The sequence below is a fragment of the Protopterus annectens genome, chromosome 2.part1 (genome assembly GCF_019279795.1).
Source record: "Protopterus annectens isolate FY-2018-M chromosome 2.part1, PAN1.0, whole genome shotgun sequence".
NCBI classification, from domain to species: domain Eukaryota; kingdom Metazoa; phylum Chordata; order Ceratodontiformes; family Protopteridae; genus Protopterus; species Protopterus annectens.
The window spans coordinates 1,578,301,482-1,578,327,443 of NC_056729.1; the positions used below are offsets into that span (position 1 = coordinate 1,578,301,482).

Below are 25,962 nucleotides of genomic sequence, written 5' to 3' on the forward strand. Positions count from 1 at the left end.
CGGAACTCCGGTCCGCTAATGATTGGCAGTAGATTTTTATGTACCAAGTTGCCAGCCCTGATGCACAACCTTCAATGAAGGTACGCCCATTCACACATGTCTCCACACAGAAGACGCTTTAGCTGAGAATCAAACAGGACAGCATCTTACTGTGAGGCGACAACGCTACCGCAGCACCACCACCGCAGTCTAAATTTTATAGATACTGATTTTTTGTAATCACCCTTATTACTCTCCTTCATATGCCTCCCCCATATTAAATTTTTCATACATCTACAATAACTTCTATAATATATACTCATGAACCAGTGCATGCAGGCAGTTCTGGTAGAAAAAAATGAAGACACAATTTTTCTTAAACTTATTAGATGCACAAGTTTTTGTAATTCCCTCCTCCCATTAACTTCTTCCTTGTCCTGTCCCATATTAAATCTCTGTTCTATATCCACATTAACCTCCACAGTCTATACACTGACATACACAACCACTCTAAGGACACTATTGTTCTTTTACACAGAATCTGATTTGTTTACTTATTGGCATTTGTTTACTGGGAAAGTCTGACTGAGCAGTGCCCCTTTTCAGCAGAAGTAAGGTTACATTACACAGCCATCATGGATATCATTTGCATTGTTTCATCATTTATAATCATTTTCATTCATATATTCATAGATTGTTACTAGGCTAACGACACAGAGGGCCTTTCTAAGCCTAGCCAAGTTTTCTCAAAAGAATAATGATGTCCTGTATCCAAATAGGACATTGAGGGTCAGGCATTTATAAGCTACCTCCATCCATAAGGGACATGGGTGCCAGGCCCACTGTAAATTTCCTATTACCCATCCACTAGTCCAGATTGCACTTAAACTGGGTAACAGACAAACTCAGCTTCACATAGATGAGAAGCCTGTTCCACAGGAGGGGCAGTCTTTGTGACACATATCTGTCTCTCCATCATGTTCTGTTTAAATCACAGACAAAATTCAGGTCCCTAGACTTTGTATTTCTGGTAATGCTTGACTTATGAATATGCAGGAGATTCATAAGTGTGGAGTTTGTAGATGCCTTTTAAGCCAGTCATAGATCACCCCTCAGCAATCTATAGGAGACTGAATACAGAAAAAGGGCCTTAAGGCAAACTCCATAGAGCAGATTTGTTCCGCCTTGTATTCTTTTTGTAAGGAACCTCTGAAGTCACTCTAGTTGCTGCATATACCAGTTGTTGCATATGCCTGGTCAGGTACATACTGAAGGGAGCATTGTACTCTATGATTGATCTGATAAGGGTGGAGTACAGTGGGATAATAACCTCACTGGACCTAGACACCATGCACTTACTTACAAGATGCACAACATAAAAGGATTTCCTCACCACTGTGGCCACATGGTAGTCAAAGGTAAGGCTACTGTCTATGTGCGTACCCAGATCCCTGACCACTGGATTGAGTCTTAGGGGCATATTATCAACATGGTAATTAGCTAGAATGGTTGACTTCATAAAAGGTACAATAATGCATTTCTTAGCATTGAGTTTAAAACCACGGCTTTGGCACCATTTGTAACTCAGAGATGGGCCTTCTTGAAGATTGCTAGTATCTGCATGGGAGTCGATGATAACCCCCAGCCAGTATGTATGGCATTGTTCCACCTACACTTGGCCATGATTTTTTTTCTTCTTTTGTTGTATAACCAATAGATATTGTGATTTCACTAGGGTGGCTTGTCTTTTGAGTTTGTTTAATTCTTAATATGAGTTGGCATAGCTCATTCTATGTACTGTACAGAGATATTGTAAATAGCTCAGCATATGTTATGGTGTTTACTGGGTTTGCTGGTGCTTAGAATTTAGCCAAAGTGTTGCTTAGTAGAGAGAAGTTTGCCTTGGAAGAGTTCCTAAAAGTTTTTGGTTTCGCTGGTAGGAGAATGGACCAACTGTTCCAGGACATTGGTGTTAACAAAGTTTAGGAATCACTGGGCTTGTGTATTAGGGGGTGGAAAAGGTCTTTCCCAATATCAGAAAGCCTAAAGGGAGTAAGTGCAGACCATCCCTGGCAAAGCAGCATGGTCTGTCAACCATATCCTCTGAGGCTGTCACATATTATACCTCCTTGGATTAACATCAGAAGCTAAGCCAATTGTTAAAATCTATTTTCTGTTGGTAACATGGCATCATCCATGGAGAAGATAGCATGTTGCTCAGTGCTAGGCTCATGCCTGCCTGAGACACATAATCAGCAAGCTCGATCATATCTCATTTCATGTAGTCAAGGAAGTTACAGCTCAGGTTATTAACACCCACATGGACTATGACAGAGTCATACTGGTACCTGTGCTTTAATGACCTGAGTGCCTGTGTGACTTGACAGATCCTAACCTCAGAAAGGCAGCTAACCATGAAACTCTCCTTACTTAGTCTCGTGAGGGGGACATTGGTGTGAATTACTATATAGAATCACCAGTGACCAGCAAATTTGGCTGTGCACTGGTTTGCCTTAAGGGCTTAGCAGTAGAGGCACTGGATACAGTGTTACTATGTGTATCTGGGTGGTGTTTTAATCGAGTGTTTATGTGATGGCTGAGGACCCTATTTTTGATTGTGATGTGCAGGAGGTCTTAGTGTTTTAGCAAGGTTACCTGTAAGTGCATCGGCATGAGTACTTTTATGTGTAGGGTCTTTACTCTGTGCAGTAAGCATGGTGCAAGTATCATCGACAACCTCTATAACCTCTCTATAGGATTAGTTTTGGTTGAATGAGAGAGTATTGACTCCAGCATTAAAGTATATTTACACTTCTTGCATACTTTATCTATTTTATTATGAATAAGTGGATTGTCAGTGTACATCAGGCAATTGCTACAATGTCTCAGAATGCACATCTCGACCAACATCACAGAGACAGTCAGGAAGTGCACATTCATAGCTACTGATCAAGCAGAGAGGAGTGAGGGAAACTTAAATATTGAATAGGTCAATAAGACAAGGAACTTGATGAGCAATGCTCAGCTATCCTCAAACTAGATGCTCTAGTAGTTAAAATCCAGAACTAAGACACTTTTAGAATAACAAACAGAATAAGCTTTCAACTAGCAATGCCCAGCTCAGAAGGATGTGGGCTATCCTCTCCACCCACAACAGTGTAGACCAAAAACCTTCCTAATGTAAAATAACTGGGTTGGAACCCAAGTGCGTTAACCAAAACAAAGACACTTAGAACAACAGGCACACTACACCTTCACCAGCAATTCCCAGCTCAGAATGGTGGGGGCTACTCTCTACTCTAACAAGGGGGTAGACCGCAAACGTTAAAATAAAATAACTGGTTTAGATCCCAGGTACTTAAACCAGAACTAAGACACTGTTAGAATAACAGACACAATAAGCCTTCAACCAGCAATTCCCATCTAAGAAGAGTTTAGGATATTCTTTCCTGCCACAAGAGTGTAGATCACAAACTCTCCTAATGTAAAATAATTGGTTTGGAGCCCAAGTGTGTAAACCAGAACAAAGGCACTTAGAATAACAGGCAGAATAAGCCTTTGCCAGCAATTCCCAGCTCAGAAGAGTGGGGGCTACCCTCTCCTACCCTAAGAGTGTAGGCCACAAACCTTCTTAATGCAAAATAACTGGTTTGGAGCCCAAGCACTTAAACCAGAATGAAGACACTTTTAGAATAACAGACATAATAAGCTTTAAACCAGCAATTTTTAACTCAGAAGGGTGTAAGCTACCTCTCCTGCCACAATAGTGTAGACCACAATTCTTCCTTATGTATGATAACTAGTTTGGAGCCCAAGTGCTTAAATCAGAACTAGGAGGCTTAGAATAACAGTTACAATGTAATCAGGCTACTGGCAAGCATTAATAAATGCAGCACATTAAATGCAACTGAACAGTTTAAGAACACAAATACAGTACAATCAGCTAAATAAAGTGCAATTTTTTTATTAAGTGGGAAGTTATGAAACAGAAAAGAATTCAAGTTTAAGAGACTATGGAGGAGGGCCTTCCCAGCTGATCTCAATTCTCAGTAGAATAAGGTGATGAGATAAGACTGGGAGGAGTGTCCAAAATCAGATTTATAGTAGGGGCGGGCAACTCAAAAGCCACCAAGTTTAAAAGCACAATAGCAACAGGATGGCTGAGTAGAAAAAAATCAAATGCAGACAGAGATCAGTAATATTCAGGCAAAGAACAACAAGTCAAACAAGCTCTACAGCTAAATAAAGATGCCACTAAATATTTATAGTTAAATGAGGAAAGCTATCTCTCAGTTCTTCCCACTAATTAGATGGATATTATTCACTGTCTGCAAAACAATTATTTTCTAACTGACCCTTGAAACTCCAAAAAGCACAAAAAACTTAAAACAAAACAAAATGCAATATAGGAGAAAGATAAAAAAAAAATGAAGTAATTAAATCATAGTTTCAACCTCTTAGAGCAAGAAATCTGGACAAAACCTAAAATAGTCAAGGGGAGAACAAAGGCTCAAAGTAGGGATAGATTTTAAATATTGATCTTATAAACTTAGAAAGTTGCAAGAATAACATATGTATTAGCATGCATTTTCAGGGAGATATAAAGTCTGAAACTCAAATGTGTGTCATTATTTAGTGACTTCAGTCCTCAGTGATTTGCCAGAAATCCATACATTTTACAAGGAATGGACCAAAAATATGAGGCAAAAATTCTGGACAGTTGAGAGGTATAAACCAAACCATAAATCAATAACTCCAATCCAAAATCAAATGTAGACAGAGATCAGCAATAGTCAGGCAGAGAACAAGTCAAACAAGCAGTTATGAGAAACACTTCCATTACTCAGACATTCTTGACATCAGTTATATAGTTTACAATGTTGATTGAAAATAAGTTCTATTGGCTGTATATGACTATTTTAATACCGGAAGGTATATGCAGTGCAATATCATCAGTATGCATAGATTATCAGGTTTTACCTAAGGATATTTGTTACTATAAAAAATTGTTCAAAATCTAGGGGGTGGGAGGCTGGCATAATGGTTATGATACTTACCTTAGAAACGCAAGGTGCAGGGTTTGATTCTCACATGGGGTAATTGGCTAGGCTTAAAATGGCCCACAAGGACAGTTAGCCTAATACTAATCTATGAATCTATAACATAGGAAGATAAGATAAAGAGTTACAGCAGCCCAAGGAAAGAGAGGAGCAGGCCCAAGAAAGATAAAGGAGATACAATGATAGAGGAGAGTATAGTTGTGATAATAGTACATTAAATTTTGTGTCAGATAGTTATGGTTCAAATTCATATAGCTTTATTAGTACCAGTTTAACCATGGGAGGTGCAGAGCCATTTATCTATCAGGTGTTGCTTCAGTTGACATTTGAAGTCTTTTATGTCTGCTTGCTCTCTCCATTTCATCTCACGTTTTATATAAATATGATTATAACTCTCATCCAGAAGAATTGTTGAAAGGTGTGATGTCGATACATTGTGCGCATGGCATGCTTTCATTAATAGTATTATATACGTCTAACTGTTATTTTCTTCACTGGCATGTCTCCCAGGCTGACAATCAATAGATCCGAACAGATCACTGTTCTACCCTGGTTAACAAACTTAAACAAATAAATAAGCAAAACTGATTATTAATGAATTTATGGAAATACTGCATAACTTCATACTGATTAGCAAACGGGCAATGTCTTTAGCTTAGTCCATTACAGATGGGCAGTGAAAGTGTAGGTTTTAGTCTCCTACTAAGATATTCCGCAGCATGCCACTTGGTAACATGTAGATCACAAAGTTATTAAAATATGAATATGAATATGAAAATAGGCATACATGCAAAATGATGCTTCATATGAAAGTATATGAAATTTCAAAAAGTGCAACACAGGCAGCAGCTCACCAGCTTACCTTTATATCACCCCCCACACACACACACACACAAATGTTTTTCTAGACACACATGCCTAAACCACAGGTTAGTATTAAGGACATTAAAACAGTTGAACTTCCAAGAATGCTGTTAGCTATATAAGGCAAAACAAATGTTGGATTCTGCACCTAAATACATCTGCTGCAAACAATCCAGACTAATAACACTGGGAATATTAATGACTATTATTAAAAAAACTAATAAACGTTATACAAGTTGGTAGAATCAGCAAAACCTCTCACAGCAAAAACAATCAGGGTATTAGCAGCAGCGCATTGGTATGCCTCTGTTGTCCTTCCCACCCTAATACCAAGCCCTTTAAGCAGCTTACTGCTGGCCAAAGTTCTTAGCATGTTTTCTTGGCTTAAAATATACATGTTTTACAAACATCATGTATTAACTCAGCAAAACTATAATTAGAAAACATTGAACTATTTACATATTCCAACATCCTGGAATCCTATACCAAAAATGTGTAGTGCTTTTTCAGAATTTTAAGACTCATCAGTGCAAGTTAAGAAACTCTGATAAAGTAGAATACTCAGAACATAGCAGCAAAATCTGAAACTTGCTGTTGCACCTTAAAAAAAGCAATTTTTTTGAAGTGGCATGCTCCAACTGCACCCCCACACCTCTGCTACTTTTACTACTTATATATTAACTTTGAGATTGCTACACCTCGAAGGGCATACTCCAAGACACAGCTATTTGGAATTAGTATATACCTCTCTGTAATGATACTTAAAATTTCTATCACTGTTCTGAAGATCCCACTTAGAGTTCTAGAAAATGCAAAATTAATCCAGCACTAATAAGCTCTATAATAAAAGAAAAAAGCTAATTAAGTTGTAAAATAAATTAAAATCTGCTCACATTACTCTATCAAAAGTTCAGTAAAAAAATCTAAACGTTACCAAAAGGAAGATCAAGTGGAACAAGAATTAAAATCAGCATTTGAAGCCAAGAATAATCATAAATCCTTGACTAACTACATCAGACAATTAAGGAATAACACATAGAAATGTACTAAATTAATTATTAACCATTTGACCTTAATGATATTGTTGATAAACTTGCGGATAAATTTAGTGCCAACTTCACATATTCTAACTACCCTCTCTAAAACTAAAAATATAACCTCTACAATACCCAACAATATACCTGGTTGCTTAATTAACAACACTTTCCTAAAACTGTTCAATATAAGCATAGCCAGAAGGTATGTTCTTGAGCTATGAAAAAACAGTTATTGTTATACCATTCCTTAAAAGGAACCCCATCTCAGATCCCTGAAAACAAGCCTAATTTGAAAAGGCATGGAACATATGTCTTATTTATATATCCTTTGTTAAGTAGGTTTTTCCCACTAGGCTAATGTCTTCTTTTCAGAGGCGACACAAGGTGATATCTGTACCACTAGCGTAAATTTGGCCAGGACACTGGAGAACATCTCTTACTCTTCTTGACAGGTACCATGGGATCTTTTATTTTTCACTTGAGCTACCACCAACTCAAGCAGACAGGACTTCAATTTAATGTCTCATCTGAAGGATGGCAGAGCAGTGCAGCACCCCACCCCACCCCCAACTCTGAAGTGCAGTGTCAGCAACTTGAAAATGAATCTAATAATCTGGAATGACAATAAAACCCAAAGCCTTCTGATCTTCCAGCATGGAAGGCCAAACATGCTACTTGCTGAGTCACTGGCAGTATCTGATTTTGTAAGCTCCAGTATAAAAATTGTATTACTTGTGGCATGCAACAATATAATTTGACCACAACCACTTAATTTAGAAACTTTGTTGTGGAAAATCATTAAAGCTGTAGAGATTGGTCATGCAGTTCATACAGCATACCTGGATTTGGTCAAGACCTTTGAACTTATCATCAGTGCTGGAATTGCAAATAAGTTTAAAGGCCCAAATGTAGACCTATGTTGTATGATGGATAGCAGACAGAACCCACAAAGTTAAAATGGCAGGTGTCACCATAGAAAGAAAAAAGGTGACATGGCCTTTTTCAGTTCTCAGTACTGGGACCCCTTTCTGTTTGGCATCTGCTTCTTAGATCTCAAAACCACTAACCCACATATATAGCTAATTACATTTTCAAATGACTGCAAGTTAGGTGTTCTCATTCAGCTGGCATTCAAAGCTGTATTATTACAACAAGGGTTAAATAATACAGATCAGTTGTATATTAGAAACTGGATTAAATTAAATGCAAATACATGGCTGCAGAAGTCATAGCCTTTACTGTGTCCATAATAATTAATAAGTCTATAGCAGAATACGTCCCATCACTGTGGAAAAAATCCTGCATTATACCACTGGCAAAGACAGCACATCTACAGAGTTTAATAACTACAGACTGATAGCGATTCTCTACCCCCTCTGCAAAATATTATAGAAATGCCTTCATATGCAGCTGATGCAATACTAACCTCAAATAACCTGCTCTCAGAAACAAAACATGGCTTTAGATCCCAGCACAGCACCACTACCGCTCTACTACATTTTACCAATACAATAAACCAACATAGAAACAATGGTCTGCTTATGTTCACCATGTTCTTAGACTTGTCAAAGGCATCTGACACTGTCTCACACCAGCAACTACTCGTTTGACTCTTCTCAATAGGACTTTCACAATATTTCTTGTTGTGGTTTCTTAGTTACCTATCTGGAAGGCAACAAGCCATTAAAAGGCAACAAATCTACTCATCCTTTCAACCAGTTACTACAGGTGTCCCTCAGGGCTCTGTCCTTGGTAATCTCCTATTTAATATATTTATCAATGACCTCCACACCTCCACTCACCATGCTACTTTAGTTCCGCATGCAGTTGACTCAACATTAATATGTGCAGCCTCAACAATAAATAAGCTCCAAGACATTACCCAGAAATCTTTCTCCTCTGTAGAAACCTGACTCAAAGAATCAAACCTCCTGCTCCACTCCAAGATAACTAAGTTAATGGTTTTTACTTCAAAAAGTTGCCAAAATCAAAGGCAATTTTTTTACCATAAAGTAAGCAAATAATACTTGTCATTGTAACTGTAACTCACAGTAAACTTCTAGGCATTATAATAGATGACAGTCTCAAATATGACCAGCATATACTGCACACCATTAAATCTACTGACCAGAAACTATGCTCCCTTTACAGGATCAATGGATTCCTTACAGATACTGCAAGAAAAACTCTAGCCACCACCTTCTTATTGACGACTCTCTTATACACCACTCTTATCTAACAAACTTAAACAATACTTAAAGAAAGAAACTTCCCTCCTGCCACAATAAAATAAATAAAAATGCCACCAATCTCCTCATGGCACACACTATTGTCTAAACTTAAAGCAATTAAACTGGCTTGAACTACACAACTACCTAACATATTCACAACTAACTACAGCACACAAACTCTTTCATCATCCAGAAAGATGCCATGCACTACATAACTTATTACTGCCCTACTGTCCAGCAAAGGACCTCTGCTCTAGTAACAGATTCTTATTACTTACAAATAAGTCAAATAATGTTGCAGGAGACTCGCTCTACTCCCAGTACATTGCTAAACTCTGGAATAGTATCCCCATACAAATAAAACTCTCCGACAAACTCAATAGTTTTAAACCACTGCTTAAACAACATCTTAACCAGTCCTGGTCCTACACATGCTCATCTCAAGGGTGAAACTTTGTGTCTTCGTACAATACTCTCCAAATACTCTCCTTAAACAGACTACACTCAACCTCTCACTGAAATGACTAAACATTTTTTATACATAACTGCTGCATGTACACTCCACTAAATTGCACATGGGTTTTCTCTTTAGTAACTTCCACCTCTGTAAAATCTTAGAATGTATAAATGTAACTACTGTTTGTATATAAATGTAAATTGAAATGTAACTAATCTGTGTTTACTGGAACTTAGTATAATGCAATGTAAGCAAATGGAGTTTTTTTTCCAGGGCATTCACTGAAAATGGTTATTATCCAATCAGAATCTACCAGTAAACAGAGATAAATAAATAAGACATATAGTATTGTCATCTTGGCGATAATGGAGAATACTGGATTGAGAGTAACTAGCATCTGTGAATAAGAACATTACGATTGGTCCAGAGTTCTCCATTTTCAAAGAATAATCATACCCATCTCAAGTATCCTTAATTTGGCAGCATGTTCCTAATTTGCCTCATAGTTTTGTCCTGAGCCTAATAAAATTATTTATGTTATGTTATATAGCTGAGGATTATAGTCAGAATTGATATGTACTAAAGTTTTGTGCATTTTATTGTTCAGGAAAAAGCACTGTGATACAAACCCAGTTGTTTTTTTCACTCGCTCTGCCATCAGTGGAAAGGTTTGATTTTCTGATAAATGTTTAAGGATTACAGTCAGTAGAGTTCTGTTTTTCTTATTCCTCAGAAAATGCATGTGGATATAAAATTATGTTATTTAATCACTTTAAATAAATAAATAAATGGGAAACTGACAAGTTTTACAATCAGTTAGTAATGTCAATCATTAGAGTTTTGTGCTTCTTTATGTTCAGAAAATGCATGCTGATGCAATACCTAAAGGTCCAAGCAGGCCAACCAAAGTACAGGGTTTGATTCTGACCTGGGATGCATGGCTAGGCTTAAATAGGCCCCTGTGGTTGCTAGCCTAGTATATACCTATAAACCTATAAATGCAGTCCAAGTGCACCAAGCAGAACCAAACACCATGAAGTAGTAAATGTTAATCATATTTTTATATGCATTTATTTATCTGAGTGCTTGATTGGGTTAAATGGGTCAGGTGATTAATTAGTGTTTTTATTTAAATGTTTTTCATTTGCTTGTTTATTGAATCTGAAGAAGTATTTGGCTATAACCAGACGAAAGTGCTTATTCTGTTTGTATTAAAACCTTTTTGCTACTACTTCATGGTGCTTGGTTCTGGTTGGCACTTGGACTGCATTTATTCGTTATATGGTTAGTAACTAAAGGTATTTCATCCAGGTCAAAAGGCATCATCATTCCTCTATATTCTACCCTGATCAGGCCAATTATATAATATGATGCTCCGTTTACTAGTTTCTATCCAAACACAATCCACAGTTATAAAGACTCCAGAGATTCCTAACTAAAAAAATATTACTGCACTAAAGACCCTCATCTAACAAGACAGGCTTGAAATTCTGTCCCTATACTCTCTTTTATAAACTCCTGGAGCTGAATTATTCCATGCTGTCAAGGATTCAACCATTCATGATCTATTACACTTCAAAGAACTCAAATTAAAGGCAAATTTAATATCCATAAACAAATAAATGTATGCTGGAGGGACAGTTTTATTACTCAGCACTTCTTCATCTCTGGAATAATCTTCCTTTACATGTAAAATTGCATGATACACTCAGTTTTTCTAAGGAAAGCTTCCAGACTCAGTTTTTCTAAGAAAAGCCTTGATGATTGGATGGATGACCACAAATTCATCCTATCTCTGACTTGTTCTGCCCTCCTGCATGTAGGAAGTACCTATGAGGAAGGATATTGGCAAGGTGATTATGGTCCATGGACTGACTCTGCCTTTTAAACTCTATGAAACTACAAATCTATGAAAAATCATCTGTACATCTTAGCAGTGGGTTATAACTTCACCATGGTTTTAAAATATCACAGACACAAGAGTCATCCTCTTGTACCCACTTAAATATGCCCATTCCCATAGGGTGGACCTATTTTGACTGCGAAGACCTGACATAAAACACTCACAAACAAAAGCCATAGTGTTAATTTGTTGACTCCCACACATTCAACACACAGACACACACAATGTCTCTACCTCTGCTAAGCCAAACCAATGACTGTTTAACTGTGGGCCTGATTCCGTGGTGTAGAAGGATAAAGCCCTGACTACAATCCAAGTGACTTGAGTCTGAATAGTAGCTCAAGCTCTGGATGAGACAAGAAGGGTTGGATGGGAATTGAACACCTTGTGCCATCTCTGGGGAGGGAGGCAGAGAGGTTGTTCCAGGCAACCAGTTTTCTCCCATGCAAACAGAGGCTTGCAAATAAACAGGAGCTGTAGACTGAGAGGTGTGAGCTTGGATCTACCAAGTTGGTGGCAGTAGTCCTTGGTATTGCATGCATTAAAGAATGCAAAGCATAGGGGGATGGCATATGCAGCTCTGCAGAGATGTGGGTGCTCATACCAGCCAACAGGGGTGGAGTTAGGGCCATAACTCCAACAGGGGTGGAGTTAGGGCCATAACAAAATGCCATAATCTGCACTTGATATACTTTAATATGCTGCCAGGAGATGCTATGCAGTTCTGGATCTTGGGCAAAAGTGATGGTCTCTAGTGGGTCATAGTCTGGGAATAAACCAGACTCCCTCAGATCAGGGAATGAGGGTGCCTGACCAGCAGAGGGATCAACAGATGGCAGAGCACAGACAGAGGCAAAAACACCCCTCATGGTAGGCAGGATGATGGTCCCACTGGATGGCTCTCACCCTGATACTGAGATTCCCTGATCTGAGTACAGGGAATCAAATGAGTTAAAGTCCAGCTAAGTAGACTTGATGGCTGACAGGAATGACAGATAAAAGTAACAAGAAAAAATTACTCTTTAACTATGATCAAGTGAAATTACTGGTCAGTCACTTTCATCCATAGACTGCCTCAGTACCCATCAATTATAGCCACTTTATTGACTGTGTACCTTATCAGATATCTGATAAAATGGCTATAGTAATGTATTTTAACCTGGTCTACACACACTAGCCCTGCCAAGCTAGTCAATGTCTAACAACAGCAGGGGCTGATCACTTATATACATAGATTACATTCATATCCACCAATTTTAGTCAGTTTATTGACTGTGTCAACCACAGATTTTGATTGGAATTACATAAAAATAATGGCCATACTAATGTATTTTAACTTATTTTACAAAACAAAACACATTAGTCTTTTAAGCTGGGTCAATGACTGTCTAACTAAGATCAAACAACTGCGGTTTTAGTTACTTTCATCCATATACTGCCTTTGTACTCAGCAATTTTAGCTACATTATCGACATATACATCTCAGATGTTTGATTGCAATCAAATAAAACTGGCCACAGTAATATATTTTTGATATTTTTTCACACAGTCTTACATTAGCCCTGCCAAATCAGGTCAGTGACTGTCTTATCCTCGTCATCTTCACCATCATCAACCCCCTTTTTCCCATGAGGTCGGGGTGTCATGTCAACTTTCACCATTTCTTTCTGTTCATCACCACTGTCCTGCCTTCTTCAACACTCATGCCTGACTGTCTCAAGTCTTCTCTCACACAATCCATCCACCTCTTTGCTGAGACACTCTTGTTTCCTTTTGCCTTCATCCTGTCTGCCCCAAATCTTTGTCACCAGATTGTCTTCTGCTTTTCTGCACATGTGCCTGAATGACTATAATCTGTTCTCTTTGATCTTTTCTGAAATTGGAATGACTTTGGCTTCTGCTCTTATGTCCTCATTTCTTTGTCTGGCCCACAGTGTGCACCCTATGACTCATCTCAGGCACTTCATCTCCATCACCTCCAGCTTCCTCAACTGCTCTGCTTTTACTGCCCAGGTTTCCATACCATACAGTAGTACTCATCACACCACTGTTTTGTACACTTTACTTTTCAGCTTCTTTGGAATTCTTCTGTTGTATACTACACCTGACAGTCTGTGTCAGTTGGCTACAGCCCCTCTGATTCATGCTTTGATCTCCTCATTTAGACTTCCATTTTTCTTAACAACCCCTTACAGATAGAAGCTGTTAACACGTTCCACTTTTTTCCCTTCTGACACTCTTCTGAACTCCATTTATGACCATTACAACAGCCTTATCTGTAGTCAGTTTCATCCCATGGCCTTCAGTTTTGTATTCCATTCTCCTATCTTTTTCTGAAGTTTTTGCTCAGAGTCTACCTGGAATGCCACATTGTCTGCATACAGCAATTTTGTTGATTTGTCCTCATCTACCTTTTTTTGCTAATGTAGTCCATCACCAGTATTAACAGAAGTGGGCTCAAAACTGAACCCTAATGCACATCCACTCCCACTGGGAGCCCCTCTGTGAGATGGAACACTGCTTGTACATGAGTCATGGGGTCCTTGTACATAGCTTGCACTAATTCTGCCAATGTTTCTGAGATTTCAAACCACCACAGGACTGCCCAAATCAGCTTTCTTGGGACATTGTAACATGTTTTCGCCAATGTCTAGGAATGTCCAGTTGGACTTTTTCCTCATCTCTAGCTTCTTCTCAAATATCCGTCTCACTGCAGACATCAGGTTAGTGGTGCTGCATCCTGATCTGAATCTGAGCTGCTTATCTCCCATCTTACTATCCACTACTCTGTGTATTTGTTTATCAGTCATCAATGTGACAGGAGTGTGATGCCTGTGTGCTGCTCACAGCTGTGAATGTCTCCTTTGTTCTTGAACACTGGCATTAGTATGCTTATTCTACAGTCATCTGGGATACACCTTTCTCTCCACACTACTATGAATAGCATCAAGAGTCATTTCTCCCCTAACTCACCCAGCATCATTATATCTTTCATTATATCTTCTGTGACCTCATCTGAGCCTGCCGCTTTCCCTGTCTTTATTTTCCTTAGTGCTGTTCTTACTTATATGGTGGACTCCCCCTCTTCTCTCATCATAGGCTGTGTCTGGGGCAATACAGCTTCTGTGGAGTTTTCTTCATTCAGAAGCTGCTGGAAGTACTCCTCGCACCTGCCTTTGATGTCCTGTGAACTGGTGAACATGAACATGTATGACTTGTATGAACCTTAATCCTTGTACTCTTTAGTTGAAATATAACTGGCATTATGCCATTAAAACCACCCATATCATGTAAACTGCACTTCCTTTGAACTGTAACTAATAGTGCATATCTAATTTGTAAGATGTTTTATTGTGGTATAATTACTCTTCATCTTTGTATAGTGTTTATTCTACTGTCTACTTCTATTTGCGTTTTCATTGTTAGACTTTGAGGAGTTTTTCTCCCCGGGCCTCCGACTAAAATGGGTTTCTGACACATTTGGACTTTCCTGGTCAACAAATGTTAAATAAATAAGTAAATCCTTTATGGTGTCTATCTTCTTTATCTTTCTGTGTTTACCTTGCAACCTGATCTACTTCTATTTGTATTTTCATTGTTAGACTTTGTGGAGTTTTTCTCCCTGGACCTCCGCTGAAAATGGGTTTCTGACACAGTCGGACTTTCCCAGTCAACAAATGTCAAATAAATAAATAAATCCCTTATGGTGTCTGACTATCTTCTTTATCTTTCTGTGTTTACTTTGCAACCCGATAGATTTGTTTTTGCCATCTACTAACTTACTTTACAGAAGCTGGTATAGTGGCTCTGATGCCTTGTTCTTTTCCATTGCAACTCCTTTCTTAGCATCTTTGTTAGTCCACCAGTAATTCTTACTAGCCTGGTTTGTCTGTTCTATTTCCCACTTCTTTATGCATGCATTCTTTCTTTTGATGACTTCCTGTACTTCTGCATTCCACCATCAGCTTTCTTTATGTACCTTATTTCCATACCTTGCTTCACTGCATATCTGTTCTATAGTCTCCACAAATGGTGTTTTGAAGTGCTGCCATTAATTTTCAACCACCTATTTCCTCTTCTTCTTGAGGAGCTAATGTCCTGAGTAATTCCTTGAACTGTCATGCTCTATCTCCATTTAACGTCCAGGTTACCAGCCTGGTCTCTGTTGGCATTAGAGCCTTCTCTGACCACTACTTGTAGATGATCATGGCAACCAGTGCTTTATGTTGTGGGTCGACTGTTTCACTGGGGCTGACTTTACAATCACTGATTCTACCCCAGTGCCATTTCCTTAATAGCAGGAAGTCTACCCGAGATGCATGTTGGCCACTTTTGTATATGAACTTGTGACGGTCTCTCTTTGTGAACCATGTGTTGGCTGCTATCAAACTATTTGTCAGACAGAAGTCTAGAATGGCCTTTTCTTCTTTATTCCTGTTGCCCCATCCATGTGGACCCAGGCAGTCCTCATATCCTGTTCTGTTTGTCCTGATATGTGCATTGAAGTCACCCATTATTAACACCAATTCATCCTGCTTTATCTGGTAGGTCCTGCAACTACTACTGTCTGAATGGATATTGTACACCACTGTGTGATCCATGCACCAGTCAGTGAGCTGAATGTACTTCTCATAAAAGGACATATTAGCTTGTAAGTAGTACCCTTTCCTGCAGTCTCTATAGGATAACTGAGAAGAGTAATATGTTCAGCAGTGTGGGAAAAAATATTTTTGTTTCACATTTAATGATTGCTCTGCAAAAACAGAAACTATTGCTGTCAAAGAATTTATATTATTAGACAGTACACTCCTAGTAAAATCCAGCAGTTATAGTAAAGAAAGATGCAAAGCTATGATGGATGCTCTCATTAAAGTAGTGGCATGTTGTCTGCATGTGTTAATCAATATTCAGTGCTGGAGGTACATCAGTCTTACACAATCTGCAGGAAGAGCTCAAGAAGATGTCACAAAAATGGAAGAATTTGCAGTCAACAAATGAAATAAATTTACAACCCTGCTTAAAAACAAGACAGTTACTAAAGAAGACATGGGAGCCCTACTGTTTCTTACTGGCAAGTAGACTGACACTCAGAATATCAAATCTAAAAGGTCATCAATGTCTTTTCACTGTGACTAGACAGCATTCCACATTCATGGATAAAAGAGGGTTTAAAATGTATAAGATACACCCTACACTGATCTATTACATTATGGTGACCATGAAACAGTGGCAAACCACTCTGCAGTTAAGCCATAATAAAGGACAAATTGTTATTCCTGGGATAAAAAATTCAAAGGGGGATATTCCAGGGTGACTCTCTGTCACTGCTGCTCGTTTGTCTTTCCTTTAACCCATTAAGCTATCTACTTAACAGATTAGGTCATGGCTATAATTTGGCTCTCAGAAAACAACAAATTGTAAAGACAAGTGGCCAAAACATTTTCAGATGATATAAGAATGCCATCTGGTCTTGATAAATGCGCAAAAGCAACCTATAAAGCAGGAAAGCTGCAGCACTGAGAAAATGTCAGTTTGGGACAGGAATGTGATATATAAAAAAAAAACTTCTTCAAGAGGGAGTGTATAAATATTTGGGAACTGATGAAGGATCAACAATAAAATGTGAACAAATGTGAATAAAACTCAGTAAGGAATATTTTAGAAGGCTTAAGTTAATACTAAAAAGAAAGTCCAAGCTGTAAAGCAATTTACTCTTCCTGTTCTAACTTACAGTTTTGGAGTGATTGACTGGTCCCAAAAAGGTGTTGGATAGTTTGGACAGGAAAAAAAAGAAGGATGCTTCATGAAATGATTTATAAAAATCAGTGCATACCAAGACCCTGTTCTGAAAGAGGTATGGGCCTCCTCAAAATTCATAACATGTATAGATCTGCGATAGTGGGACTGCATACATATCTATTGACTTCACAAAGCCCAAATGTAGTGAAAGTTTTGAAACATGAGGGAAACAAGTCTAAGATGACTTCCCTGCTTAGTGTATCAGAAGCATATCAGAGTCAAGCAGGAATGGAAATCAAACCACAAGCTGATAAAAATCAGGCAGCAACTAAATGTGCCAAAAAACAAAAGAAAGAATATAAGGTGAAGGATCAGATGAGAAGGCAAGAAATGTGGAAAATGGATAAATATAGTTGCAAGTATAGAAAACTCCTGGAACAACCTCATGCAGATCAGGATCGAATGCAGGAATGGTTAATGAGAGGTGAATTCAAACCAAAAGATGAAGGGTTAATATTAGTAGCCCAGGATAGTGGACTACATGTACATTGGTTTACAAAGTTTATCGAACATGGGGGAGAACCAGATAAATGTAGGTTTGTAAAACAGACTTGGAAACAGTTGCACACCTTGTTACTGGTTGTGACATACTGATGGCAGAAGGACTGTATACTAAAAGGCATAATAACGTGGCAAGACTTTTGCACTGGGGATTGTGCAAACATTATAATACTGAAGTAGCTGAAAAACAATGGAAACATAAGCCACAGAGCATCATAGAAAATGAGAGGTTGGCATAATGGTTAAGGTGTTTACCTTACAAACACAAGGTGCAGGGTTTGATTCTCACATGGGGTAATTGGCTAGGCTTAAAATTGTCCACAAAGGTAGCTAGCCTAGTACCAGTCTATGAATCAGAACTACTGGATCTAAGGATTCAAATTTTCCTGTAAAGAGTGGTGTACCCCAAGGATTGGTCTTGGTGACTCTATTGTTTGGGATATACTTTTCTGAGGTGCAAGCCAAAACCAGTGGTCTGTGGCTGACCAGCTTTGCAGATGACGGCAAGTTGGGCACTGTCTTAAATTCCCCTAGTGATGTGAACATCCTCCAAGAGGGCCTTACCCAAACTAATGACTGGTGCCAGAAGCATGGCCTCAAACTGAATGGCCAGAAATGCATCATTTGGCCACACTAATTATCATATTAATAACAACATACTAAGCATGCAATCAGTCGTGAGGGACTTAGGCACCCAGGTTAATAGCAACCTGACTTTTGACCACCATGTTTCCTCCATTGTATGAAAGGCTTTCTACATGGCCTATCTTAAAAGTAAGGGTGTTTCATCCAGGGACAAGGAGGTCATAACATCCTTGTACTCCTCCCTTTTCAGACCCATTATCGAGTACAATGCCACCCTTCAGCATGTACCTTGCCAAGCACATGCTGCAGGTGGACAGACCACAGAGGTTCCTGACCAGGAAAATCCAGGGTCTCAAACACCTATCCTATACAGATAGGCTAAAACCCTGTCCCTCTACTCAGTCTCGTACAGACTGCTCAGAGGTGACCTGTGTCTGGTATACAATGCCACCTCAGACCCAGCCTTGATGGAGTCGCTGCATATCTGTAAGTCAAACTCCACTCATGCAACCTGCAAGCAACCTGCACCCAAGGCCTCAACTTGGTCTGTGACATTAATAGAACTTGTTGGCAAGATAGATTTTGATCCTAAGACTCCCCCATCTGTGGAATAGACTCCCTCCTCATGTCAAGCAGAGTATGTCAATAGACCTCTTTAAGAGGAACCTGGATGACTGGATGGGAAACAGAAAATAAACCCCTGAGATCCCACCTGTGTCCCTTCTGATCAGGGGAAACAGATGTTTACTTTGTGGGAACATGGGCAAAATTCTTGGCTAGGCTTATAAGGGCCTCCAGGCCAATAGCCTAGTATCATCCTATGAACCTATGCACCTAAGATGAAGTCCACATCACATGGGATCACCCATTACCAACAGTTCAAAAGATAGATGCAAGAAAAACAGATACAACTGCCCATGAAAATAAGACAAAAGTAGCACTGATCACTGAAATCTCTACAGAAAGTGACTACAGTGTCTTGCATACAGAGAGAGACAAAGTCATAAAATATCAGGATTTGCAGGCAGAAATGAGTGCAATGTGGAAGAAAGATACCCAGACAGTTCCAGTAGTAGTAGGTGCAATGGGTTTTATAAAAAAGAATCTACAATCGTATTTAGACATGTTACCAATGCATGTAACTCCATATGGATTGCAGGAGGAGTCATTACTGGGCACATTGTGGGTGCTGCGAAGAGCACTTCTGGCTAATGTTAAATATTGAAATAATACTAATTTCATGAACTTTAATCATACTTTGACTTAGGAATAGGGTCCATTCCCGTCATGGTATTAGAAACCCAAAATACTTGGAGAAATTAAAAATGTGACTAGACATGGAGAACAGCAAGAAGAAGAGCATTGCATTGTCCTCCCCTTCTCTCCCGCTTAATCGAGAGTGTGCAGTCCTACAGTTGTCATATATTTCATCATCATTATCATCAACCCAATTTTTCAATCTCTACATGGGGTTAGAGTGTCGCATCAACTGTCACCACATCACTTGAGTCGGAGTCATTCTCCTACCTTCTTTGACAGTCTGCTTGCCTGTCACAGGTCTTCTCTCACATGATCCATCCTTCTCTCAGATGGACATCTTTGTCTGTTCTTGCCTTCTTCCTGTTCTCCCAAATCATCTTTAACAAATAGTCTTCTGCTTTCCTGCACATGTGATCAGACCATAGTAATCTGTTATCCTTGACTTTGTCTACAACTGGGCCTACTTTGGCTTCTGCTCTGAAATCCTCATTTCTGCCTCTATCCCACAATGAGCACCTTACTACCTGTCTTAGACACTTCATCTCCATTACTGCAAGCTTCCTCAACTACTGCTCTGCCTTCACTCTGATCACACCACCATTCTATACATCTTATCTTATAGCTTCTTTGGCATTCTTCTGTCATACCCTCCCTCTGATACTTAGTGCCAGCTGGTTGCAGCGCATCTGATTCTAGCTTTGATTTCCTCATTCAGACTTCCCATTTCCTCACCTGCATCTCCCCTATACTTGACGAGGTTTACATGTTCCACTATTTTCCCTTCTTTCTTAATTTTCAGCTTCTTCTGATTTCTGCCATTTGCTGCTATGACCACTATCTTACCTGTAGTCATTTTCATCCCTTGTATCTTCAGTTTTGCTTCCAGCCTCCAATCATTTGCTGAAGTTCTAGCTCATCTGCTTGTAGTGCCACATCATCTACATATATCGGCTTTGTTGAACTGTTCCCTTCAATATGTTTGCTAATGTACTCCATCACTAGTATGAACAGGAGTGGTCTCAAAGCTGAACCCTGATGCACACCTACTCCCCACGGGAACCCCCTCTGTGAGTCAGAACACTGTCTATACATGTCTTATTGAGTTCTTGTACATACTATGCACTCATTTTATCAATGTTTCTGGGACATTGGACCATTGCAATACTATCCAAATCGACGTTTGTGGGACTTTATCATATGCTATTTCTATGTCTAGGGATGCCCAGTTGGACTCTTTATTAATTTCTAACTTCTCCTCTAGCCAGCTGTCTGCAAACATTGTGTTAGGTGTACTGCATGCTGACCTGAACCCAAACTGCTCATCTCCTGTCTTATTTTTTCTACTCTGCACATTTATCACTCTCACAAGTATTTTCATGTAGTGTGACAGAAGTTTGATAACTCTCTAGTGTCCAGAGTTGTGCATGTCCCCATTGTTCTTGTACGCTGGCAGTAGAATGCTTATTGTCCAGTCATTTGGGATGTGCCCGTCTCTACATACTATGATAAATACCCTTAGGAGCCATTCCTACCCAAATGCACCCAACATCTTGATCATATCTGCTGTGACTTCAACTAAGTCTGCTGCTTTTTCTGACTTCACTTTCCTTACAGTTCTTACTTCTTCTGTAGTGAGTTCTTTTTCCTCTTTCACCTTAGGTTGTACACAGATCAGTACAGCTGCAGCATTTTCTTTACTCAGAAGCTTCTTTAAGTACTCCTTCCATCTGTCTATGACTCTCTCTGGATGGATAAACACATTGATGCTGGCATCCCTCATGAAGTGTATCTGGTGACTGTCATCTTTATCTTTCAGCTTTTGTCTTGCAACCTGATAGAACTTCCTCTTGCCATCTGCTGAGGCACTTTCCAGAAGCTGGCAAGGTTTCTCTGACACCTTGTTCTTTGTATTATGACTGCTCTATTAGCCTTTTTGTTAGTCAGCTACTATTCCTTCTTGGCCTAGTCCAGCTTTTTTTCCTCCTACTTCTTTCTGTATTCCTTCTTTCTTCTAATAACTTCCAGGACTTCTGTATTCCACCACCAGATTTCCTTATGTTCCTTATTTCCATACCTAGCTTGACTACATATTTGTACTTTGGTCTTCAGACAATGTTGTAATCTGTATTTGGCTCCACCTATCTCCACCTCTTTTTGAGATGCTAGAGCACTGAGCATTCCTTGATCTCTTATGCTTTCATTCCAGTAACATTCCAGATCTTCAGCCTAGTCACTATTGTTCTTAAAGCCTTCTCACAGATGATTATGGCAACCAGTTATTTATGCTGGGGGCCAACTGTTTCACTGAGGATAAATTTGCAATCTCTGTTTTTTCCCTAGTGCCATTTCCTTACTAGGAGGAACTCTTATCAGAGCTGCATACTAACCACTCTTTTATGTGACCTAGTGTCTCTATTGGCAAACCATGTATTGTCCACCATTAAACCATTTGCCAGAGAAAAGTCTACAATGGCCTCTCCTTCATTATTCTTGTTGCTCTACCCATATAGTTGAGGCAGTCCTCATATACTTTTCTTACTGTTTTGGTATGAGTATATAGTTCCCCCATTATCAACACCACCAACAACACCATCAGGTGGGAGGTTGGCTTAGTGGTTAAGCTGTTTACCTTACAGCTAAAAGGTGCAGAGTTTGATTCTCACAGGGGATAATTGGCTAGGCTTAAAATGGTCCACAAGGGCAGCTAGCATAGTACTAATTTATGAACCAAGTCATTTTGCTCTGCTTTTTCTAGGAGATTTTGCAATTGCTGCCTAAAATCACTCTTCTTTTTGCTATTGCATCCTTGCTGTGGGGCAAAAACTGAAATTATGAAAACCACCCTATCTTTATATTGCAGTCTGATTGCCGTAAGTCTGTCACTGATTCTGTTGACATCCCTCAGTGCCTTCAGAAGTCTCTCCCTCAGCACGCTTACTACACCATTTCTAGTCTGTTCTTCCCTGGGAAATAGATTCTGGATCCCAAGGCAACTAACTTTGTTGCACTACCCTTTTACCTTGTCTCCTGGATAAACAGGATATTCAGTCACCTCCTTACCATCATTTCATCCACTTTCAAGCTATGAAATTATATTAAGTGCAGCATTCTTTAGTTCATTTTTAGCAGGTTGACTGGTGTTATATCCAGCTTTCATTCAGCTATTCCGGATAACTGGACAGTGGTCAGCTAACAGCTTATTTACCCAGACCTGCTGGGCTTTATTGCAGGCACACATTGGCCGATAGGGGCACACAGACCCCTCCCAACAATAGCATTGATCCTTGGTGTAGGTCAGAGTAGGTCAGGTCCTCAACTCACTTAGCACCGGAAAATACTCATGTCCCTTTTGGCAACATTAATTGACTTGACCAAATCACCTAGAGACAGTTTTTAGTGCCTATCCCTGATACACCGTGCAGTCTGTGGTTCATGTTCTATTCAGAGCGTACTGTAGCCATAGTCAATGCCTAAAGTGGTTGGTCTACTCAGTGCCATTTTTGCAACCTTAGTGATTTCACTTTGTTTGTCAAGCAATCTCCCAAGATTTTAGATGTTTTTGGTTTGAATAACTAACTGAGTGTTAAGTAAACAAGATGTGATTATTCATAGTGGACAGGGATGAGTATGAGAGAATAGGAGTAATATTTTCAACAAGCATGGGAATCCCAGACAGAGACATTAGATGAGTGTTAGAATCTGGGCAGGAGTTTCCCGATCCATGTGGTGAAGAAGCATGTAATCTGGATTAGCAAAATGGGGAGCACATCTGCAGTGGCTCCCAGGATTATGAGTACACAAAATTATGTATGAATTTGAGATGAAAACACTGACATGACTGAAGGATTTGGTTCATGAAATCAGTCAACAGGAAGAGATGACGTATAACAACAGAGATTAAAGTGAATGTCCCACTGTGGATGGTAGAGGTAAAACAGAACCACAGCTTCTGTGCTATCTGATTGTCTCAAGGTTTGGCTTTGGAAGTGTCTTTTATCTTGCTGGTATAAAAATATTACCTTTGTGTGAATTTCTGCTTATCTTGCTAGAAGCTCCATTGTGCCTGATGGAGAGTGTTTCTTAATCTTGAATTACAGAGCTGACATAAGTATATTTTTGCACTTTATCTAACTGTTCAGTGTTTCCTATCAGTATTGCACTGTTTTTATTTATTTGCTTAACAGTACTGCACTGGTTTTATTTATTTAACAGTAACCCCCTTAGTTCCTTAACCTTGAATTAACTTCTGTTCCTCCTGTTTCCATTTCCACTTTACTAACAAACAAACAAGAAAAAAAACACACTATTCAGCTGCTTTTACTGTAGTTGTGTTTCCTCCTCCTACTCTATTACTTCATCTTGTGTTTTCTGCTACTTGCTGCTGCTTGTTCTCTAAACTGTTCAATTGCATATTTTCTGTTGCATTTATTACTGCTTGTTTATAGCCTGTTGAAATTGTAAGTGTTATTCTAAGCCTCTTAGTTTTGGTTTAAGCACTTGGGCTTTAGGCCTACTCCTTAGGTCTCCCTGGCCTTTCTCCCTCAGATTCTGACAAATATGGATGGAAAATTTCCTACAGGTTCTCCTGCCAGTCTGGTTGATATGGGCATCCTGAGACAGTGTAGCAACTGCCTCATGTACACAGACAACCATCTACTACTACCACCTAGGAATACAATTTGCGAGAGATGCAGTTACATCGAAGTCCGCTCTGGATATAAAAATAATGCACTAGCCAAACACCTTGCTCTTCATAAAAGACACACAAGTTTTAAGTTCCAGATATTTGGATCACATAGACATGGGTGACCTTGAAGGAGGCATCCCGAATATGTTGGAGAAATGTGAACTCATGTGACAATTAAAGCTGAACTCTTTTAGGAAGCCTGGACTAAACTATTACTGTTCACTTAAAAGTGTACTGGAACTTAGAAAATTGCCACATTGTTTACATGACTAATTTTATTTTATTTTATTCTTCCAGTTGGTTTTAATACCATGTTAAATCAGATTTAATTTGTGTATATTTAGTTTCCTTTATCATACACTTTTTTCTTGTTCTTTTTTCCACTTTATTCAAAATGATATGTAATAACAATACTAACTAATTTTACAATATTTTTGTAGATAGTTTTTATGGTTCATGTACACAGACCTGAAGAAGTCTAGAATGACAAAAGCAATCTTTATTAACAATAAGTTATGGAAATATAGAATATGATTTTTACAATGGATTTTTTGCATGCAAAGTGTATATGTATATATTTATATATATTTTTAGATTGCCAAATGGTCTAAGGTTTATATATTTACAGCCATGTAGTATATTGTCTTGGATAAAATCACAGACTTAATAATCTGGATAAATAAGAGGTGCCACATCATTATTAATTTTATTTAAAGTACATAAAAGTTTTATTATGACAGCTACTAAGTAGGGTAGGACCAACTTGAATGTCACACTGATGGGGGAAGGGATGTGAATTTAACATGTATACCAATAACATTTTGTTTTACAGCAAAATAAACCTCTCCCTTACCTGATAAAAAGTATACATAGTTAGAAAGCTTGTGAGGAAACTATTACTCTGTTATTTTTGTTTTACTTGGCTCGCTTGTCTGTGTACTTAATAAAGGATTTTCGACTGGAAACAGACTGCCTACCCTGCTTGGATTACTTTCGAATACTTGGTAATTCTGTATAATATTTCAAATTATATATTTTTTATTATTTTTTTTACTTAGGATGAGTTTAAGTTCGTTACCTCTACTACCATTATCTGATCTGATTAATATACAGTGATTAACTAGATATATATGGATTGAAAATCTTCCACACAGAGAAGTTTCTTACACTGTTTTGGTTTTGGACCCACTATACTTGTTTAGTGGGTTGTTTGAGACTTCGGGGATACCACAGTAATTACTTGTATTTTGGTTGCAACAAAAACATACCCAAACAAAGGAGACCTCCGAGGCAAAAACTCATGCAATCTCTGCAGTCCTCCATATCACATACCATGCATAGTTCACACACCTGTGTCTCACAGCCACTAAGACTTAACCATAAACCCAACATATTAGTCATAGGAAGCTCCATTGTGAGACACACAGATGTGCCTCTCACCAGGCTGGATAAAGAGAAAGTCACAGTTAGTTATCTGTCAGGGGCAAGAATCCGCCATATCACATACACACTAAAGTCTCTCAACAACAGGTACTGTTATGACTCTGTCATAGTCCATGTTGGCATGAATGACTTGAGACATACCTCCCTGGACTATAT

At 38.8% G+C, this 25,962-nt stretch overlaps 1 pseudogene; it reads left to right on the plus strand.

The window, feature by feature from the left end:
• Positions 1 to 1,484: 1,484 nt before the first annotated feature.
• Positions 1,485 to 23,638, plus strand: LOC122794991 (annotated as a pseudogene).
• The last annotated feature ends 2,324 nt before the right edge of the window (positions 23,639 to 25,962 follow it).